At 39.8% G+C, this 22465-nt stretch overlaps 1 protein-coding gene across 1 annotated transcript in view; it reads right to left on the bottom strand.

Annotated features, from left to right (window-relative positions):
- The window catches only part of pag1 (phosphoprotein membrane anchor with glycosphingolipid microdomains 1), a 136682-nt gene extending 118070 nt beyond the window's left edge, over window positions 1-18612 (bottom strand). The window contains exon 1 of the mRNA XM_062980234.1: window positions 18253-18612. The gene's annotated coding sequence lies outside the window, so the exon portion shown is untranslated. The remainder of the gene's footprint in view (window positions 1-18252) is intronic.
- Between the last annotated feature and the right edge of the window lie 3853 nt (window positions 18613-22465).

Below are 22465 nucleotides of genomic sequence, written 5' to 3'. Positions count from 1 at the left end.
AATCATGATCAAGTAAATAGGTACTGAACAAACTCTTTAAGTCATGGTAAGCCATTGTAATCAAAGTCAATTCACATTACTCTTTCTGTTCCCCTCTATGCCCATTTCCTTCCCTAGAGTTTTATTTAATGTTATACTGAGCAATGACTATCAACCTCTGGCTGTCCAGATATTTTGAACTTCAGTTCCACAATGCCCATGCCACCACAGCCAAAGGTTTGTGATTCTGGGAATTGATGTTCACAGCATCTAGGGGCCAAAGGCTAAAAAGTACTGGTATAGAGCAGGACTTATTAACCTTTTTCCATTTGTGACCCATTTCTGCCTGAGAAATATTTGTGACTCCAGGTATATAGTTATATAAAATAGGTATAAAAATTAAACATTTATAGATAATGTATCAGCATTTGCTACGCTTGCTAAACAGTCTGATTTTCCTTTTTGTGGAGTACAGCTGAAGCATTTTCTGCAAACTCTACTGTAAAATCTGCACATGGTTGCTAACAGATTTGTGTCAATGGATGGCATTCAGAAGCCTTTTACTATTGCCAATTTTTTTCACAACCCTAATATTGAGCAAAGGGCCATTTAGGGTCAGGACCCACAGTTTAAGAAGCAGTGATCTAGAGAACTCTTAATGGAATTGACTAATTCCAGAATTAAATAACAGGCATGTATACATGTAACACTATCAATAATTAGAAATACATGTTTAATATTATACAGACAACTTACCTGATATACACATGTATAAGTCAAGGGCAGGTTTTAAGAGCAAATTTAGGGTTTTTTATTAGACCCGTGGATAATTCAACAGTCATTCTATGGGGTTTGGTCGTCTCTGGCCACTGCTGCCATTTACCTCTCTGGCCACTGCTGCCATTTACCTCTCTAGACACTGAAAAAGACCAGAAGCAGTGCCCTTATGGTCAGTGCCTTTAAAAAAAAGGTTTTTTTCTGGGATGGACTAATCTCTTGCCTTTCACCACTCTTCTCCAAAAAGTTGGTTTCTTTTTAAATTAAGAGCAAAGGCACATCAATCACATTAATGGAAGATGACCTTGGTTTTGAGGCTGATTTTCTTACTACAATTTCTAAAACTACACATTAATATATAGAATAAATCTAAGGACAGTGTGATATGAATATACCATGTATTGTGAATATAAGATAATCGTTTTTGGAAACCTCCTGTCATTGATGACAGCTAAGCCTAACATTACAGGTGTACATTAAAAGCTAAAATGAATAGCAGGCTATATTTCAGGGGAAGGAACAAGCAAACCACCTCTGAGTATTCCTTGGCTAAGAAACCCCTATAAAAGAGAAGACTGACAGGACTTTCACAGCGTTCACCTTCTGATTAAATGGAAGATAACATTTGATGCCAAGTTTGAAATAGCAGTAAGATGTTTTGGCTCCTTACTGCATTACATGATCTTAATATTCTCTACACAATCAAAGTCCAAAATTAAAACTGGCAGAAGTTAGAACAAGCCAAGATTGTGCATATCTGTTCATTCATACCCTGTTTCCCCTAAACTAAGACATCCCCAGAAAATAAGACCTAGTAGAGGTTTTGCTGAATTGCTAAATATAAGGCCTCCCCCGAAAGTAAGACCTAGCAAAGGTTTTTTTGGAAGCATGCCCGCCGAACAGAACACCAGAGCTTGCAGGATCGGTAAATGTACATGCCATAGAGTGTTGTGCATGGAAATAAATGGTAGTAACAAGAAATTCTTGATAGGATTCACAGTTTGTCTGGTTATGCTGGTTTGTGATGACAACTACTTACAGTATATAATAAATGTTCATTTTTTGTTCAACAATAAATGTGAATTCTTCTTTATGGAAAAATAAGACATCCCCTGAAAATAAGACCTAGAGCATCTTTGGGAGCAAAAATTAATATAAGACACTGTCTTATTTTCGGGGAAACACGGTAGGTCCCAATGATTTACTGGGGGAACAAACAATTTGTATATTAACAGATACAACATTAAGGATGTAAAATATAAGAAAAGTGTATTTTTCAGTAGTTATTATACCTAACTCTTCTTAAGAGGTCAGAGCATCTTACCTAAGCCTTATCAAGCACAGGTGAAGTACAGGCAGTCCCCAAGTTATGAATGTATTTCTATAGCTTTGTTGTTAAGCTGAATTTGTATGCAAGTGGCATACATTTTTTTTACATTTTAAGTGTAATGCCAGCCAGATAGATAAATATATAGATATAAGCTTTGTATAGCATAGGGAGACACCCCTGTGGTGTTTGTTTTACTGTCTGTGTCCCTGTTCAGAAGATTTCACCTCACTTTCTGTCCCTGTGATAATTGGATTTTGAAAAAAATTGGCTTGTTATGGACACAAAGATTGCTGATAAAGCTTCAGTTGAGACACCTTTTCCCTGTGACAACTCTTTCAGGAGGAAATTTCCATTCTTAGGGGTAGATTTCTCTCACTTCCTGTTGTGTTACCCTCATTTTTAACTATGACCCAAGTTGTCAGTCGGATGTTTGTAACTCAGGGACTTCCTGCAGTATTTTTTGAAATGCAGGTACTCACGACAATGCCTCAGATATACCATCACCGAGACTCTAAAAATGCAGCACTGTGCTGATTTATATGGAAAAGAAACTACAATATTATACTATGTATGCAAAACTTTGGAAGGGAGGCTGACAAAAATAAAATCTCCTGTTCATTTTGCTTGGGAATAATCCATGGGTGGATAACTGATATAGTGCTATGGTGAACATTTTGTGGGCTACAATTGGCAAAAAGGTCTCAAAAAAGCAAACAATTATAACTGAACTCAGAAATGGCAAACCCCATTTCCCCAGTTTAATAGTTTTATCTATTTTACATCACCACAAGGTGATATATTTCATAAATGAATGAATAAATATGCCCATTATCGCAGGGTTCCTTGTTCAGAAACAGAAACAGTCTTCCTCTGAGGCTGAGAGAAAGTGACTTGCCCAGGTCACCCAGTGGGTTTGCATAACTGAGTGGAGATTTGAACCTTCGACTCCCAATGTCCCAGTCCAACACTTAAGCCATTAAACTATGTTGGCTCTACATGCATTGAACAAAGTGCTGGACTTTATTTTATTGACTGTAATTCTACTATAGCTTAACCTTTGTATGCTGTGAATATTTTACTATGTTTGTTTTAATTTTTATAAAGTCACCATAAAATCCAAACGCAGGAAAACTGAATACCCATATTTACTCAAGTCTAATGCACCATCAAGTCTAATGGGCACCTCTATTTTCAAAACCCTGAAATGTAATGCATGGCGGCAAAAAGTGTGCTCTTTATAATTTGGGCAAAAAAAAAAAGATGCGCATTACAGTTGCTGCCTGCTTAGAATTCCTTTGTTACAAACAATTGTGTTAGAACACCAAGGTTTCCAGCAATGGAAAGCAAAACCTTGGAGTGCCTTTATGTTGCAGAATAAACCCACTTTAATTGACTTGGTTCAAGGCTATGGAATCCTGGGGGTTGTAGTTTGATGAGGCCTTGAGCCTTCTATGTCAAAAAATGCCCGTGCCTCACCAAACTAAAAATCCCAGGTTTGCATAGCATTGAGACATGGCCATTAAATGAGAGATGAGGTCCCTCAAATAAGAGCTCCAGATGCAGCTTCTGGAGCACCTTCCCGTTCTGCTTTGGCTCAGCAGTGTGACATGAATCTAATCTGCACCCTAATTTTAGCAAGGCTATGTAGCCAAAAAAGGTGAGCATTAGATTTGAGTAAATACACAAAAGTTAGTGCCTAATCCTAACTATGTCTGGATCAGGATTGCATTCCTTGCCTTAAATTCCTAGCCGTTAAATGCTTAAGGCAATCTGTGTTGTTCCTCAAGAATAAAAATGACAGCTCATATACGTAATTTAAAAGAGCATATTTTGAAGGAGTTGAAGTGGTTCTTCCATTCTCAAACTGTGGTAACAATAGACATAAATTAACACCTACTGATTATTTTTAAAACGTTTCATTAGTTAAGCATCCTTAATTATGGCATGGTTGATCAAAAGACAAAACTAATCTGTGACAGACCGTGCACAAAGAATCTGCGAACCTCACCTCCTCCAAGGTGAACTCAACCACCTAAACTGGGCTCTACAGGCCAATGGATACTCCACCACAGACATCAGAAGAGCTGCAAGGCCAAGAACAAGCCATGAGAGTCAAGACAAAGATCCACCCAGAGGAAAGGTGTTCTTACCATACATCAAGGGAACTACTGACCGCATAGGGAAGCTGATGAAGAAGCACAACCTACAAACTATCTACAGACCCACGAAGAAAATCCAACAAATGCTACGGTCAGCGAAGGACAAGAGGGATCCTCTCTCTTCTGCAGGAGTCTACCGGATACCATGCAGCTGTGGACAAGTCTACATAGGGACCACCAAACGCAGCGCCCAAACAAGAGTCAAAGAACATGAAAGGCACTGCAGACTAATTCAACCAGAGAAATCAGCCATAGCAGAGCATTTGATGAACCAGCCTGGACACAGAATACTATTTGAGAACACAAAAATGCTGGACCATTCTAACAACTATCATGTCAGACTACACAGAGAAGCCATTGAAATCCACAAGCATGTGGACAACTTCAACAGAAAGGAAGAAACCATGAAAATGAACAAAATCTGGCTACCAGTATTACAAAACTCAAAAATCAGAACAGTAAATAAAAAGCAATACTCTGAAAACAGAGGGTTTCCAGACATGAATCAACCAAGGGCAGTTAACGACTCTAAACAAAGGATGCCCCAGAGGCAGGAAGAAGACAGCAGATAAGCTTTTCAATGCTAATTTAAGTGATTAACTACACACATTCACACTGACCTCTCTCACCCTAGACTTTCCACAGATATATATTAACCTCTTTGCTTAGTTTTCTCCATACCTCACAACCTCTGAGGATGCCTGCCATAGATGTGGGCGAAACGTCAGGAGAGAATGCTTCTGGAACATGGCCACACAGCCCGAAAGACATACAACAACCCAATCTGTGAATAGTTACATTATGTTATAGTGGAAAGGGAACACAGCAAGAGAAAAGTCTAAAGACAAGGAATACTTTTGAATTTCACCATGCCCTTAGATAAAGGACAGCAAAATATAAACTACTTACTCATGTAACTGAATCACTTTGGAATCAATTGGAAAAACATGCATCTTAACCACATAACCATAAAGACAAGATGGATTACAGAAGAAACCACAAACCGTAGCATAGATTCTCTTCCGCTTATTTCACATTTCACAGAAAAATAAAGTGTGTTTGACATACGAGTGAAGAGGCTGTTTACGCTGTAACTTACAATGCTAGAACACAGCTAAAGCAACTGAATCTAGACACTGGTTACTCTTAACTATGAGTAAATGAAATTACTCAATGACATATAAGTTAATTCTAAAATCAATAAATAACCCAGAATAAACGCTTAAAAAGCAAAAGATTGCTGACAGAGACAGAGAGGAGCATTAAACTATATGTCACATGTTCAAAAAACATCAATATAAAAATGTCTTAAATTTGTGTTAAGAGACAAAAAGAAATACCCAGATTAATTTCAGTTGGCAAAGTATTACAGATTGGGTGCAATGGCACAAAAAAGGCCTTATTTTTTATTCTTAGTTACTGAATCTCACAAAATGTCACCAAGACAGCTGACATTGATCTTAATTTCAACACTAATACAGGAGCAAGGTGTACCAAAGATAACTTAGAGTTAATGCAGTTCGACACCACTTTAACTGCCATTGCTCAGTGCTATGGAACTAATGGAGGTGTCGTGTTTAGCTTTGTTTGCCAAAGTGTGCTGGTGCCTCACCAAAATATAGCTTTCACAATTCCATAACATCAAGTCTTGACAATTAAAGTAGTCTCAAACTACATTAATTTGACAGCACAGATAGACTCTAAGTGATGCCAAACCACAAAATCCCAATTTTTCTCACTATCAGCAATGCTGACTTGGTTGATGGAAGCTATCATTGGCTATGTCATAAACTATCTACACAGACTAAAGTTAAGATTATCAAGTCAGGATCACCCCCATGAACTAGACCTAAGAGTAGTTCTGGCAATATCAAGGGGTGGGCTCCCAGTTATGCAATTTTTTTATTCTTATAATTATGTACATTTATGTACAGTGGTGGTCCCGTGATTATGGAGCTCCCTCCCCAGGGAAATCAGATCAGCCCCCTCCCTCTTGATCTTCCGCAAGAAAGTAAAGACATGGCTCTTTGACCAAGCTTTTCAAAACCTGGTGCAGCAACAGACATAAAAGACTCGGAATTTTGACCAATGGAATGGAACGGACCTTGCTTTTGGATCACGTGATATTAATAGTTTTAACTGTGTTTTATTGTAATTTAATATGTATTCTAAATGACTTTTCTGTAATTTCTTTGTAATTGTTTTAAACAGCACTAAATTATTGGCCATGTTGTTAAGCCGCCCCGAGTCCCCTCCGAGGTAAGAAGGGCGGGGTAAAAGTATAGTAAATAAATATATAAATGATAAAGTCATCCAATGAATTATATGCCTCATCAGGGAGTCACATCTACATCTGCACCAAAACTTTAAAACCATTTTCACTTCTAGTTCAGTTTCTTTGCAAAGCAGCCTCTGGATGAACGGGGAAACTCCACATGTGTGTGTACACAATGGTGTACTTTAAGAATGATTAAATCTGGATGAAACCGTAACTGATTCTAACCTAGTTCCATTTTTCTAAGTAATTTTAACTTAAGTTGCAAGTTCCATGCTGAATGGTAGCATTGTATTCATATTATAACATGACTGGCTCACTACAGATCATGAGAATTTATACTTTTGCACATGTTTCCAAATGATGAATTATCTCTCAGATATGACAATGGTTCACATTGTCATGCAGTTGTGACAAGTAATATATCACTCTGATTTGTTGTTACTATAGTTATACACATGCTGGCCACTCTATTTTGGCACTGCTGAAGTTTCTGGGCTGCCCTGACAGGCAGCTCCACAAATGCATTTCAATGATGGGGTATGAAAGTAAATTATACATTTTTTAAAAAATGAAGCTGGCTCTATCTTCTCTAGTAAAAGGCTTCACTCTAGCATCTATCACCATGTCAACATCCAGGAAAAGCGAGGGATAAAGGAGTATTTCAAAGCTATGCAACAATGCAATTCATCCAGCAAAGGACAAACCACCTCATATAAGATGACATGCGTCCTGGATCAAATTGCATCCATTCTGTCTGGATTAGGTTTCCACTGATATTTCTCAACTAATTTCTCACATTAAAAATAGAAACAGTGGTTTCAGCCCACACAGTCAGTCAGGAAACCTGCATGAACTGGTTTGTTACACATCCCTAAGTCTGCACACTTAAACCAATATAATTAATTGACTGAAGCTTTGATAGCAGATTAACATTTCCATCCTGATTAATCAGTGGAACAGACTGCAAGCAATGTCTGGGACTTGAGATTTTCGCCTTCTGCATTGTGCAATGGACTGAAGGAGAAAAGGAAGATTCAAAATGGCTTTTGCTTCCACTGTGTAAACCAACACCACGGTTTTGCCTTTCAGGCTTTCTTATAGCTCCCCCCTGCTGAGACTGTGATACAGATAGTGCTCACTTGAAATCAATGTCATTGCCTCTCCTAGAGCTAGATCTTTAGGACAACCCTGTTAAATCAAACTGAAGTGTGTGCATGCCATATTTGTGCTACGATAATAATTCTACCTTCACAAATAGAAGGAAATATAGCTTTAAAGAACCACTCCATCTCAAGAGGGGGGCAAGCACCAGCTGTTGATAAAAGGTGTGGCCCAGATCAGATAGCAGTATTTCAATTTAGTAAATCAACATAGAAACGAAGATGCTGCCTCTACACACAGTACTTCTCTCTTTTCTTAACGTGATACCTGAACATAGAGCAGAAGTCTTTATTAGCCATAATTTCTCGTTGTGTCTGAGCCAGGAAACAATCATTGCCAGTACTGTCTAGTGATGTTCAGACTATGATTTAGGATGCCTATTCATTAGGAAGTCTGTATCTATACTTGATCTGATCCCATTTCAATAGCCAAGCCTGATATGTAATTGAATGTGAGACCACTAGCAAATGCCAAGGATCTCTAGGCAGGTATTGAAAATAATTTTGCCTGAAACCCTAAAGAGCTAATTTCATTCAGAGGTGACAGGACTGAGCCATATGGGCCAATCATTATGATTTTTTTTAGAAAGCAGCTTACTCTATTTCTAACCATGATGAAATGGGAAATATGATATTTCAGCACTGCATTCAGTCAAGCCACCAGAAAGGAATGGTCACAGACCTCTTTAAGATGAAATATGATTACAGTGATGTTTGGTGGCTTCTGCATCAGTAGATGGTAATTCCACTCTAGGTTTTATTGATCCATAGGGAGAGTTGGATAATAAAGAATTATCATTATGTCTATATTTTGAAGGACCTAAACAAGATATAGAACTTATTCTGGTGAGTGGGTTCAGCACTTTGGATAGCTCCTTAAAAATTCAGTCTATAATCCAGTGAGGATTCACCATCCAATAGAGGTGGGAACTTCTAGTTGTTATAGTACAATCATGAAAATGCAATCTGAGTGCACATATTTCTGCTGTTTGTTTCCATGCCTACATATAGCAGTTTTCAATAGCAAGGAATATGAGGCAGGAGGGTAGGGATTTATGTAGCAGCTTCTGATGCTGCAAAGGCTCTAATACAGTGGTTCTCAACCTGTGGGTCCCCAGATGTTTTGGCCTTCAACTCCCAGAAATCCTAACCTTTGGTAAACTGGCTATGATTTCTGGGAGTTGTAGGCCAAAACTCCTGGAGACCCACAGGCTGAGAACCACTGCTCTATTGGATTCTTAGAATGGAGATTTGCAGTTTCTGAAGGGGGATTCAGAAATCTCAGATAGTGTGCTTTAATGGTTCATCAGATTCCACACAATGGAACTAAGGCAGTTAAAGTGGATCAAAAGTTATATAAATCATGGGACCTAGATTATATGAGGGAAATGAAATTGGAGCCAGGTCATACAGCCTTGTTATTTTTATACATATTATGGTACTCTACTAAAGTGTAACATCTGAGTTGAACTGTTCTGTCCAATGCATTTAGCATCTAGGCAAAGCTGAAGCATTTAATCAGCAGCCTCTGTGTGCATCATTTTCATTTCATTGATATGGCATTTCCCTTTGATTTCAAAGTGCCTTTGCTGTGGGCTGTTCAAACTACTATCAAAGGTATATATCCTTGGTGAATCCTCAGATCACTATTATCCTTAATATAGTATGGATACATCTGTGTTTGTAGGCTAAAGAATTACATCAATTGACTTCTTTCTACAGATCCCTATTATAATTTACCTCCCTGGATAAAAGCAGGAGTAAACAAGCTACTATTCGTAGAATTCCAAGATAAAATCTGCTTAGTTTGATTCCCACATGTGATTTTACAGTCACCCAAGCAGTTCTGGTTTATTAAAATGTAAGTTTCATGTGCTTGCAAGAACATAATTTTCATTTTAAATTTTGATTTCTTTCAGATCCTTCCAAAAGAGCCTCCATTAAGAATCTACATTATGTGCAATATCAATTACTTAACCATTTGAAGTGAACAGTTAATTGGCTAAGAAGGATTTTATCTAGTTAGCTCTATCCCATGTCTAGGAAATACTTCAACATCTCTTCTATATATAAAATAGATGTACAGAAAAGGCTGTAAACCTGCAACTTCTAGGATTCCCGGGGAGCCAGTGAAGCCTTCTCGGAAGAGGGGACGGGGCGAGAGAGCATGTGCAAAAGGCAGGCGCTGCTGCAGACTAGTCCTCAGTGAGTTTCTTTGTGTTGTTTAATTGGTTAATTTGATAAATAGATACCACTTTTGATTGGATAGCATTAAGGTCCAAAGCATTCTGAGAGTGCCTTGGACCACAAAAAAATACCCTTGCAAAACAGCGAGAGAGCAAAAAGTAAACCGTGAAGTAGCGAGGGAACACTGTATGCCTGCTTGCTGTTGATAGATTTTTGCACACTAGAAGTCAAAAGTTATATATTGCTACATAAAATATCCAAGAAAATCCTCTTATTATCTGTCAGGGGTGCTTTGAATGAGATTTTCCTGCTTCTTGCAGAGGGTTGGACTGGATGGCCCATGAGGTCTCTTCCAACTCTACGATTCTATGATTCTAGGATTCTATTGCATTTTAATGTTTATGATATCTACTGACCATCTGCATTCTTCTGACAAAAAGAAATGATTTTGCCAGTCATTTTATTTTCTATGTCCTAAAGATAAGAATTATCTTGCAACTTTTACAAAATGACTCATGAATAGAAGTTTTCCCTGAGACCTTGCCAAAGTTCAGGTGTCTACATTTATTTAACACTGCCTTATGTGAATGGTGAGAACCCCTGAGCAGCTGAATGTCATCCTATGACGGATAAGTTCCTTGTTGGAAGAAGACAAAACCATGGCTCTTTCGGTAATTTCTGCTTTAGATTATTAAGTATTTTCTTCTTAAAAAGCAGACTCCAGATGGTGCCGTCTACCAAATTAAAATCATTTTAAGGGATGGTGCAATATGGAGCTTAAGGCACATAATGGAGTCTTTGGGAGACTGATGCATGAACTACACATTTCTCCTGCCTCCATATTGTCATTAAAATTTCTTGCAATTAGATTTATCCATTGCTCTGAGTTTTGAAATGCATTAAGACCAGACTGAAGATTAATGTGGCATTCAATGATATTTTTACAAAAGGAATTAGAGGAAACCATTTATGAGCATTGTAGGGATTAGAATGAACCTTGAGATATTTTTTAGCAGAACTTGTCATTATTATGGCTTAATTTCCGTATTCAGACTTATAGTACATAAAAGTTGCAGAATGATATGATGGGAGGAATATTTAGAATTAGGATGCTTAAAACAGTAATGGAAAACACATGGAGTTCTTTTTCCACTACACTTCCCATTAATTCTTATCATTGGCTTTTTTAGCTTGGTGCAATGGAAATTGCATTCAAGGTGTTGAAGGTAACATATTCCCTACCCCTAGAACTTATGTGTTATAAATTGCTTCCTTAAAATGACTAAAAACTATGATCTCAGTAAAATATCAAGTTTTTTTGGAAGTGCATGAGTTTATAAAATAAAGCAACATAAAGTATGATCTTTAGACTCTGGCATTATCACATAGAGCTGCTATTCCACAGAAGTCAAGCAATCACTAGTATCAGCAACGTAACAGGATGTGCACCCTTGCTATCATCTCTCTTTAGATTTGCACAACTGTACCGATTCACCCAATCTGTGGCCATATATCTGCATGGCCTCGTAACTCCCACCTTTATTTGATTTTTTAAAACGTTTCTTTCAATTCCAGCTAGGATTGTACCAGGATAATAATGGGAACGTGGATCAACAGGAAACAGACAGACTAGCAACAGGATCTGTATGATGCCATGCAATTGGGTCTATCTCTAAAGGTGATGGTTTTGCTTCATTGCTAATTTGCCTTCATGTGTGATAAAGTCCTTATTCAAGGGATTTATGCCCAGGATTTATCACAGTTGAATATTTAAATGTGTAAAGGACCAGCATCCAAGAACCATCAATTAAAGTAAGGTAAAGTAAAGGTTTTCTGACATTACGTCTAGTTGTGTCTGACTCTGGGGGTTGGTGCTCATCTCCATTTCTAAGCCGAAGAACTGGCATTGTCCATAGACACCTCCAAGGTCATGTGGTGGGCATGACTGCATGGAGCGCCACTGCCTTCCCACTGGAGTGGTACCTATTCATCTACTCACATTTGCTTGTTTTTGAATTGCTAGGTTGGCAGAAGCTGGGGCTAACAGTGGGAGCTCACCTCGCTCTCCAGATTCAAACTGCCGACCTTTCAGTCAGCAAGTTCAGCATCTCAGTTTCAGTACTTGTACTGCTAAAAATGTTCAGTAATACACATGATCTGATACTCATACACATTTACAGTAATATAGTTTGATGAAAAGACCATACAGGTATAATGTACAAATGACTCCTTGTTCAGAATGAGGCTGAGATCTGCTCCTCTGAAGGGAAATCCATTCCTGGAAGAGTTATAATCATGGGGAAAAGGTATCTCCACTGAAACTTTATCCCCAGTCCTTGTTTCCACAACAAGCCAAATTATTCAAAATCCAATTGTCACAGGGACAGAAAGTGAGGTGAAATCTTCTGAACAGGGGCACAGACAGCAAAACAAACACCACAGGGGTGTTAACCTTTCCCTGTGCTATCCAATGCTAAATATTATGTTTATATATTTGGCTGGAGTTACACTTTAAATGTACCTATTCCAACTTATATACAAGTTCAACTTAAAAACAAACCTACAGAACCTATCTTGTTTGTAGCTTGGGGTCTGTCTGTACCAGCATATCTGGATTGGCTCTAAGTCTTTTTGTCCTGAAATTACTTTGCACAGGCAAAATCCCGTGAGTACAAAAATAATTAAATTGGACTAAAGGGCCTTTTGCTGTTACTTAGTAGAAACAGTTCAGATGGAATAAAAATTTAAAAACAGAAAAGTCCAAACTGTTTGAAAAATGCATTCTATAACTATACATTTACACACTTCCTATTGTATTTTCTAGCACTTTTGTTCAGCTCCTTGGCTTTAACTATACACCAACTCTTTTTACAAATTTAATCAGCTCAAGCCTTCAGTACCACTGATGATATTTAACCATACTTAAACCCAGATCTCTGGGTGACGGATCCGAATAAAAGGTTAAAGATCTTTAGCATGACAGTTCAACTCCTTATAACCACTGACTGTGTGTAGAGATTATTCCCATAAGTCTATTAGTTTTGTGGAGCTGAAAAGCTTTTCTGTTGCATAACTTGCCAGGGCTTTCTTCCTCAAATAACAGCGAAGGTTATGCACCATGGGAATATTCGCATCCATGCTTGCCCTCCTATCTGAAAAGAAAGAAATTCTGCTTCTACATGAGAAGAGCAGCAAAAAATCTTTCAATAGCAGGCAGCCTTACATGGGGAGGATCAACCGTGAGAGAGGCATTTTGGAGATGGCAGTTGCAAAGGGAAAACTCAAATGCCTCCATATGGAAAGGATTCCAGTATATGATGATCAACATATGACAAAAATATCTTGCAGTCAGGCCATAAGGTTGGACAGATGCTCAATATTTAACTATGGTTAATACACATGCCTTAGGGGAAGCTTTTTTCCTAGTTAAGACCTCAAGTGTACAGTGAATAAAGTCATAGTTTACCATGGTGAGCAAAGGTCTACTGATAGTTTATTGTAGTAACTAGAGGAAGCTTGGCCAATTTTGTGGTGTTAGAGGGGAGACACAACTTTTCCATAACCTTTCAGGTCCTAATACCCCCAACTTCTTCCTCAACTTCACAGCCTTTGTAAATTTGATGACAGCTGCAGCAGTTCATTCATAGCATCCTCCTGCACCACAAAGCCCTATGAAATTGCTGGTCAGAGTGTATACTTCATTCCCATCGCTGCAGAAACCAAAATGTAGAGAGAAAAAATGATACCTTGTAAAAATGATACCACCTAAGTGGCCTTTTTCAGTGGAGCAGATTGCATCAACAGTATCTGATTCAGTGGCAGCCAAGGGCCACAGAAATGGTCTGACATCCATATATATCAGTGGTTCCCAACCTGGGATCCCAAGATGTTTTGGCCTTCAGTTCCCAGAAATCCTAACAGCTGGTAAACTGGTTGGGATTTCTGGGAGTTTTAGGCCAAAACACCTGGGGACCCACAGGTTGAGAACCACTGATATATAGCTTTACAGGTAAAAATGGGGCCAATGCAAGACAAGCAGAACCATGCATATTACCATGTGCTTATTCGAAAGACTATTTAAAAAATAATAATAAACAACTACAGTGTGATCCCTGGGAAATTTACTTATCATGACGAAAATAGAAGCTTAAAAAATCATAACCATTGTCTATTTGGTACAAATACAATAGACTCTCAGCCAACTGGAACTCAAGCAACTGGAACTCTAAAGAAATCGACAGGGTTTTTTTTTTAAGAAATAATACTTTAAATAAAGATTAAAATAAAATCAATTTTTTAGAAAACAGTAAAGTCAGTTTTGTTATAACAAAGTAAAACTTTGTTACATTATTTGCCTTCATATTAATATCAAGTCAATACAGTTTATGGTATGGTATCTTATGAAGTATAGTATTCATTAGGCCTATTTTTAATAGTAACTCTTAAGCAAGCAGAAACTATACTTATCTGGAATCTACTAATCCCCATAGGTGTCAGTTAACTGAGAGTCTACTGCATACTGTCTAACTATGGACAACATAAACCATGGCTTGCAAGACCAATGCAATCCCCTTTTACTTTGTACTTCTAAACAAAATGGAGCCGTGGTGGCACAACTGCTGAACTTGTGCCGGCTGAACTGCTGACCTGAAGGTTGAGTTGCTGACCTGAAGGTTGCTTGTTTGAATCTGCGAGACGGAGTGAGCTTCCGTCTGTCAGCTCTAGCTTTTGGGGACATGAAAGAAGCCTCCCAGTAACACATCTGGGCATTCTCTGGACAAGGTCTCTGTAGACTGCCAATCTTCTCACACCAGAAGCGACTTGCAGTATATTCTCAAGTCGCTTCTGACATGATTAAAAAACCTCCTAAACAAAGGTACTTCTAAATCAAACTGAATGAAATCTTTCAAATTTAGGCAAATTTAAGGAAAATCAGTAAGAATAATGGGCCACACTTAATATTTTCTATTAATTTCCACCCAGTTGTCAAAGCATATATTTTAAAAAGTCAGAGGAAACAGCACATATCTGCATTGTGCTTGTTTGATTAAAAAAAGGTTGGAGGTAGAAGATGTAAATATTCTGTCATCCAAGATTATCAATGATACCAGAGGTGTAGGGAATGGCCCTAAGGCCATTCTAATGTTTTTTAATATTATCTGGCTCCCTAGACATTGAAGACCCACTCTGTTAACTCAGTGAATTTACTACCAAATCACAAATAAATCCAAATTCAGTACAAACAGAACACCAATAACTGTGGGTAGGATGCTTCCAATCCACTGTTTTGTAGGCTAAATCCCAAACTCAAGTCTGCATACAGTCTGCATAATCTCAGTTGCAGGCACACTAATCTCAAAGTCAAACTAACATCTTCCTGCTATTTCTTTTCTTCCAGGTGTGTGTAAAAGAGAGAGAAGAAAGAGAAATAAATGGAAATCATGGGCATGTTTGCTTGGAAGGAACTGTATCTGGAATTAATGAGTTTTAGTTGCCACTGATGTGCACACCTGGAAGAAATTTCCAATGTCAGAAACCACCCAACTCAAAGACAGCTCATCTACAACTGATGAAATAGACTTGGCTGCAATCCATTAGGAGCCACTTGACCTATGACCAAATAATCTACAATTGAATAATCGCACAGCTCTTCAATAGTAGAGTGAATGGCACCTACGGTATGCACTCCTACCTTCGCTATATCCTCCCTTTTCCCCTCCAATTTGCCACTTTCTAGGATTTGTGTATGGGATTTCACCCATTGTGTTTTAATCCCCCGTCCAATTTCCCCCAAAAAAATTCACTATAGATCAAATTCCCTTCAACTATCATCAACCAATGGCAAACCATTCACCCAGGCACACTTCTCATTACAATGGGATTGCATATGATTATAACCCCAAATGCCACCTGCTATCCATCAGCTGCCATTACCATCCCGGTCTCATTTGCAGCTGTTTCCAGACTGCTACGGTATTTATGCTGAAGTTGGGAAATGACTTGGAGGCATACAACCACAACAAATGCATGCTTACTAAATATGCCAGTCCCTGATTTCAGAACATTTCTATAAAACCCGCTGCTAACCTAAAACAAAACAGAAACCTCGAGATTAAGTTGTTTACAGCTGGCGAGCTTTAAACGATTTTTGCAATATGCCAAATGTGCATTACAGTCTCCCGGCCATAAAATTTCTCTCTCCCTTGTGCCCTTCCCATTGCAGCCCTTCTCACAGGAAAGTTATATTATTATACCACACTCAGAGTCTCAAGTGTTTTTAATAAGTCTTATCTCATTTATCCTAGGATTTTTCCAAGGCCACCCAAGGAGCTACATAGCTGAGCAGAAGCATCAGCCCAAACCACACAGCCTTGTAAACTATCATCACAACTACGTACAAGCTGGTGTCAATTAAATAGCACCATAAACTTAAGGATAAACACATCTCTTTAGGAGTAATCACTGTTACTTCAATGCAGCTTTCTTCCAAGGAATGCCTTTAACCCTGAGTAATCTATGGTCAGTTTGATGACCCACCGATTGTGCCACTCCACACTTTGATTTGCCAGCTTTATTTACAGGTTCTACTGCATTTTAGGAAATTATTATACATTTATAATTCTTACAATTTTATTAGTGGGATTGTATGTGTGTTGCTGTTTTTACACTTATGTCATTGTGCATATACTTTTTATTGTTCATATGCTGCACTTGGAGTGCTTCTGTGAGCCGCCCAAGTCCCCTTGGAGATTTATTACTATTTATAATGCTGCAACCCTGTACACACTTACTGGAGCCTTAGAGTGCATCTGCATTGTAAAATCAATGCAGTTTGACCCCACTTTAACTTCCATGGTTCAATGTTATGGAATCCTGAGATTTATAGTTTGATGAGGCACCAGAACTCTCTGGCAGAGGCCAAAAAACCTTGTCAAACTACAGATCCCAGGTTTCCACAGCATTGGGCTATTCCACTTAAAAAGGCACAAACTGCATTAATTCTACAACATAGATGGACTGTAAGTAAAGGTTTTCCCCTGACATTAAGTCTAGTTGAGTCCAACTTGGGGGTTGGTGTTCATCACCATTCCTAAGCCGAAGAGCCAGCATTGTCCGTAGACGCCTCCAAGGTCATGTGGTTGGCATGACTGGATGGAGTACTGTTACCTTCCTGCCAGAGCGGTACCTATTGATCTACTTACATTTGCATCTTTTCGAACTGCTAGGTTGGCAGAAGCTGGGGCTAACAGTGGGAGCTCACCCCACTTCCTGGATTTGAACCGCCGACCTTTTCATCAGCAAGTTCAGCAGTTCAGCGGTTTAATCCGCTGTGCCATTGGGGGCTCCAGATGCACTGTACTTATATCTAAAATACTGCACGTACTTTGGATTTCAGCTTAAAACTGTAATCTCTCGACCCTGATTGCAAAAACACTCCCATAAACCACCCACCAGACTAACCAATTCATTAAAAGGGGTTTTTAAAGGGCCTTTAGTCGATAATATTTGTCCTGCCCTCCCCCACGTTGCAGACCTGTATTAACAGCTGACCCTGAAGGCCTGACCTTGGAAGCTGAGCAGGGTCAGACCTGGTTGTTACCTGGATGGGAGACCGGTGCTGTATTTTGGGGACAAAAGGAAATGGAAATGCCACCTCTGAGTATTCCCTATAGGAAACCCTATGGCATTCGTGGGGTTTGCCCTAAGTTGGCAACATGAGGAGGCACACGCACTTAGAAATGTAAAGTTCCCATCAATTCCTCCCATTCTCTCCCAGTTCCAAGGTCTTACTTTCCATTTTCAATGTCATACCTGTCTAATAGAGGGGATAAATAAGAGCAATGCCTCTGAGCATGTGCAGAGTACTGTGCCTTCACTGCTGCCCCCACAATGCCCTGCTCTCACCCCAGGGACTCATTCGTTTGAGGCTTCAGGGGCATACAACCCAGGACCATGTTCCAGAAGCATTCTCTCCTGACGTTTCGACCACATCTATGGAAGGCATCCTCAGAGGTTGGGAAGTATATTGGAAACTAGGCTAGTGGGGTTTATACATCTGAGGAAGGTCCAGGGTGGGAGAAAGAACTCCTGTCTGCTTGAGGCACACACACTCAGAAATGTAAAGTTCCCATCAATCCCTCCCATTCACTCCCAGTTCCAAGGTCTTACTTTCCATTTTCAATGTCATACTTGTCTAATTGAGGGGATAAACAAGAGCAGTGCCTCTGAGCATGTGCAGAGTACTGTGCCTTCACTACTGCCCCCACATGCCCTGCTCTCACCCCAGGGACTCATTCGTTTGAGGCTTCAGGGGCATACAATCCAGGACCCCCCCAACCCCCCCCCCCCCCCGAGAAATGTAGTTCTCCATTCATCACTTACCAGAGAGCGCCCAAAGAGAGGCTGGTGGGAGAGAAAGACCCCTTGGCTGACCAGTCTGTCCCCGCGGGCTTCAGGCAGCGCGCCCTCTAGAGGCCGCGGCGGGTGCTGCAGCGTGCGGTGGCGGCTGGCAAGAGAGATCGAGAGAGGGGAGCCCGAAAGGCGCCGCTTGGCCCGTGGCTCCCTCTCCTCCGCCCCGTCTGAGAGGGGATCACGAGAGGATGCTTGCGGGGGAGCAAGGAGGCAGGCCAGCCCGCAACTCGCCCAGAGAAAGAGAGAGAGAGAAAGGGAAAGAAGAGAGAGGCAAAGACCGGCAGCTGCTGCTTCTGCTGCCGCACCGAAAGCAGCACCAGCAGCACTGAGAGGAGGAGCAGGAGCGGAGCAGCAGAGGACAGCGCGCCAGCAGGGCCGGCACTGCGCATGTGCAGCAGCAGCAGCTCCCGAAAAGGCTCCACGCCACGGGCGAAGCTGGGAGGCAGGCAAAGGAGGAAGCCAAGAGGGGCAGAGGTGTCGAGATGTTGTCGAAGGCTTTCATGGCCGGGATCACTAGGATGCTGTGAGTTTTCACTGGATGTATGGCCATGTTCCAGAAGCATTCTCTCCTAACGTTTCGCCCACATCTATGGAAGGCATCCTCAGAGGTCGGGAGGTATATTGGAAACTAGGCTAGTGGGGTTTATACATCTGAGGAAGGTCCAGGGTGGGAGAAAGAACTCTTGTCTGCTTGAGGCAAGTGTGGATGTTGCAATTAATCACCTTGATTAGCAGCTTCAAGGCCTGGGGAAATCCTTTGTTGGCAGGTGTTAGCTGGCCCTGATTGTATCCTTGCCAGGAATACCCCTGCTAATCAAGGCGATGATTAATCAAGGGGCCCCTGGTGGCACAGTGTGTTAAAGCGCTGAGCTGCTGAACCTGCAGCAAACCTGCAAAAGGTCCCAGGTTCAAATCCCGGGGAGCGGAATGAGCACCTGCTGTTCGCCCCAGCTCCTGCCAACCTAGCAGTTCGAAAACATGTAAATGTGAGTATATAAATAGGTACTGCTCCGGCGAGAAGGTAACGGCGCTCCATGCAGTCATGCCGGCCACATGACCTTGGAGGTGTCTACGGACAACGGCGGCTCTTCGGCTTAGAAATGGAGATGAGCACCAACCCGCAGAGTCGGTCACGACTGGACTTAATGTCAGGGGAAAACCTTTACCTAATCAAGGTGATGAGAGTAAAGAACAAGCCATGAGAGTAAAGAGTATGATCCACCCAGAGGAAAAGTGTTCTTACCATACATCAAGGGAACCGCTAACCGCATAGGCAAGCTGATGACAAAACACAACCTACAAACTATCTACAGACCCACTAAGAAAATCCAACAAATGCTACGTTCAGCGAAGGACAACAGGGATCTTCTCACCTCTGCAGGAGTCTACTGTATACCATGCAGCTGTGTCTACATAGGGACCACCAAACGCAGCATTGCCCAGACACGAATCAAGGAACATGAAAGGCACTGCAGACTAACTCAACCAGAGAAGTCAGCCATAGCAGAACACTTGATGAACCAATCTGGACACAGCATATTATTTGAGAACACAGAAATGCTTGACCATTCTAACAACTATCATGACAGACTACACAGAGAAGCCATTGAAATCCACAATCATGTGGACAATTTCAACAGAAAGGAGGAAACCACAAAAATGAACTAAAAAATGGCTACCAGTATTTTAAAAACTCTAAAATCAGAACAGTAAATAAGGAACAACACTCTGAAAACAGAGGAATTCCAAGCATGAATCAATCAGAAGTAGCAAACACCTCAGAACAAAAGATTCCCCCAGGCAGGAAGCAGCCAGGACATGATTCTGGCAAGGCCATTAATGCTAATCAAGGTGATTAATTCACACTGGCCTCCAACAGACAAGAGTTCCTTCTCCCACCCTGGACCTTCCACAGATATATAAACCTTCCTTGTTTAGTTTTTTCCAATATACCTCATAACCTGCCATAGATGTGGGCAAAACGTCAGGAGAGAATGTGTCTGGAACATGGCCATACAGCCCAGAAAACACACAACAAACCTGTGATTCCGGCCATGAAAGCCTTCGACAACAACACATAAAGTGTATCTACTTAGCCATCAAATAATCACCATAACTACTACCATGTTTCCCCGAAAATAAGACAGGGTCTTATATTAATTTTTGCTCCCAAAGATGCACTAGGTCTTATTTTCAGGGGATGTCTTATTTTTCCATGAAGAAGAGCTCACATTTATAACAACAAAATGAACATTTATTATATACTGTAAAGTAGTTGTCATCACAAACCAGCATAACCAGACAAACTATGAATCCTATCAAGAATTTCTAGTTACTACCATTATTTACATGTACAACAATCTATGGTACCTCTTGCAATTTAGGTTTCACAAGGTTTCCACACTGATTTCTCTCTATTCTAGTTTCAATGTAGTCATGAATGATGAATAATATAATATACTATAATAATAATATGATAATATAATAATAATATGATATACAATATATTAATGAGATAATATAATATAGGATATAATCATAACAGAAAATGATAATAATATGGTATTAATAGGATAATATAATAATGGGATATAATAACAGAAAATGATAATATGGTATTAATAGGATAATATAATAATGGGATATAATAACAGAATAGCATAATAATATAATAATAATAGGATAATATAATAGAATAATAGAATGGAATAGAATGATATAAAATATATTAATAGGATAATATAAAATGGAATATAATAATAATAACAGAATATGCTAATAATAATAAAATAATAATATGATAATATAATAGAATAATAGTATAGAATATAATGATATAAAATATATTAATAGGGTAATATAAAATGGAATTTAATAATAACAGAATAATAATATAATAATATGAAAATATAATAGAATAATAATAGAATAATAATATAATGATATAATAATAATAGAATATGATGATAATAATATGGCAATAGAATAATAGTATAAAATAATCAGTTTCATGGCATAGGATAGGAAGATGAGAGGAGAATCCCAATGCGTCCTGTACCTTTAAGGAGCGAAGCCTTGGGGACAAGTGGAAAGCCCTCTTCCTTCCTTCCCTCCCACCCTCCCTTGCCCGGGCTCCAGGAGCCAATCAGAAGCCTCTGGGAAGCAAGGCAGCATGGCCAGGAGGGAGACGGAAGGAAGGAAGGAAGAAACGGCAGCAGCCATGGAAGGTTCTTCAAGCCTCGGCTGGGGGACAGGCAAGGAAAGGCCAGCCAGGGAGGCACAGAAAGCAAGCACTTTCCCTCCCTCCCTCCGGTGCATGAATGAGTGCTGGTTCTGCCCTGCAGCCATGCTTCCCAATGGAACTCTGCTGCAGCCTTAGTTGCTAGGTCTTACTTTCAGGGGAGGCCTTATAGTTGGCAATCCCCCCAAAACCCTGCTAGGTCTTATTCTTTGGGGAGGTCTTATTTTCGGGGAAACACGGTACTAGCAATGAAATAGTATCTATCTTTTTGTGGACACTCTTATATTACTGTATTAGAACAATTAGATTCCTCTGGCAGACATGTGCGCACACATTGCACATTCAAGAGTGTCACATTTTTAACCTAGCAACAATATCATTGTGGACAGCAGAGCCATTTACTGGGTCAGTGGGGCAAGGCTGCTGAAGGCTATTGAAGGGTTTATTGTGTCCATGCAATAATCCCAGGTCACATATTTTTAATTAAATGTGATGGTATCTTTACACTGAGATGATTAAAATCCAGGAGTGCTTTTTTCATTCAGCCATAGTGCATCCATTACATGAATTGTATGGCAACCATATGGATTGAGGCCTGTCTTTAGAGCACAGGATCAAATAGAGATGCTTCAGATTGTAATGTGGAAAAATACTTTCAATATGAGCGACACAATGTAGACAGGTGACAGATAGACAATACGGACAGTCTTATATGTAAGTCAGAACAGGTACATTTTAAAGTGTAACTCCAGCCATGTCTATCTATTTTTGGATAGCATAGGGAAGAGTTAAGACCCCTGTGGGATTTCTTTTGCTGTCTGTGCCCTTATTCAGAAGATTTCACTTTCTTTCCCTGTGATAATTGGATTTTGAAAAAATTGGCTTGTTATGGAAACAAGGATTGGGGAAAAGCTCCAGTGAGGACTTTTTTCCCCCCATGAT

Source organism: Anolis carolinensis, chromosome 4 (genome assembly GCF_035594765.1).
Source record: "Anolis carolinensis isolate JA03-04 chromosome 4, rAnoCar3.1.pri, whole genome shotgun sequence".
Taxonomy (NCBI): Eukaryota; Metazoa; Chordata; class Lepidosauria; order Squamata; family Dactyloidae; genus Anolis; species Anolis carolinensis.
The sequence above is the reverse complement of the archived record's forward strand: the minus strand, read 5'-3'. Positions and strand labels throughout refer to the sequence as shown.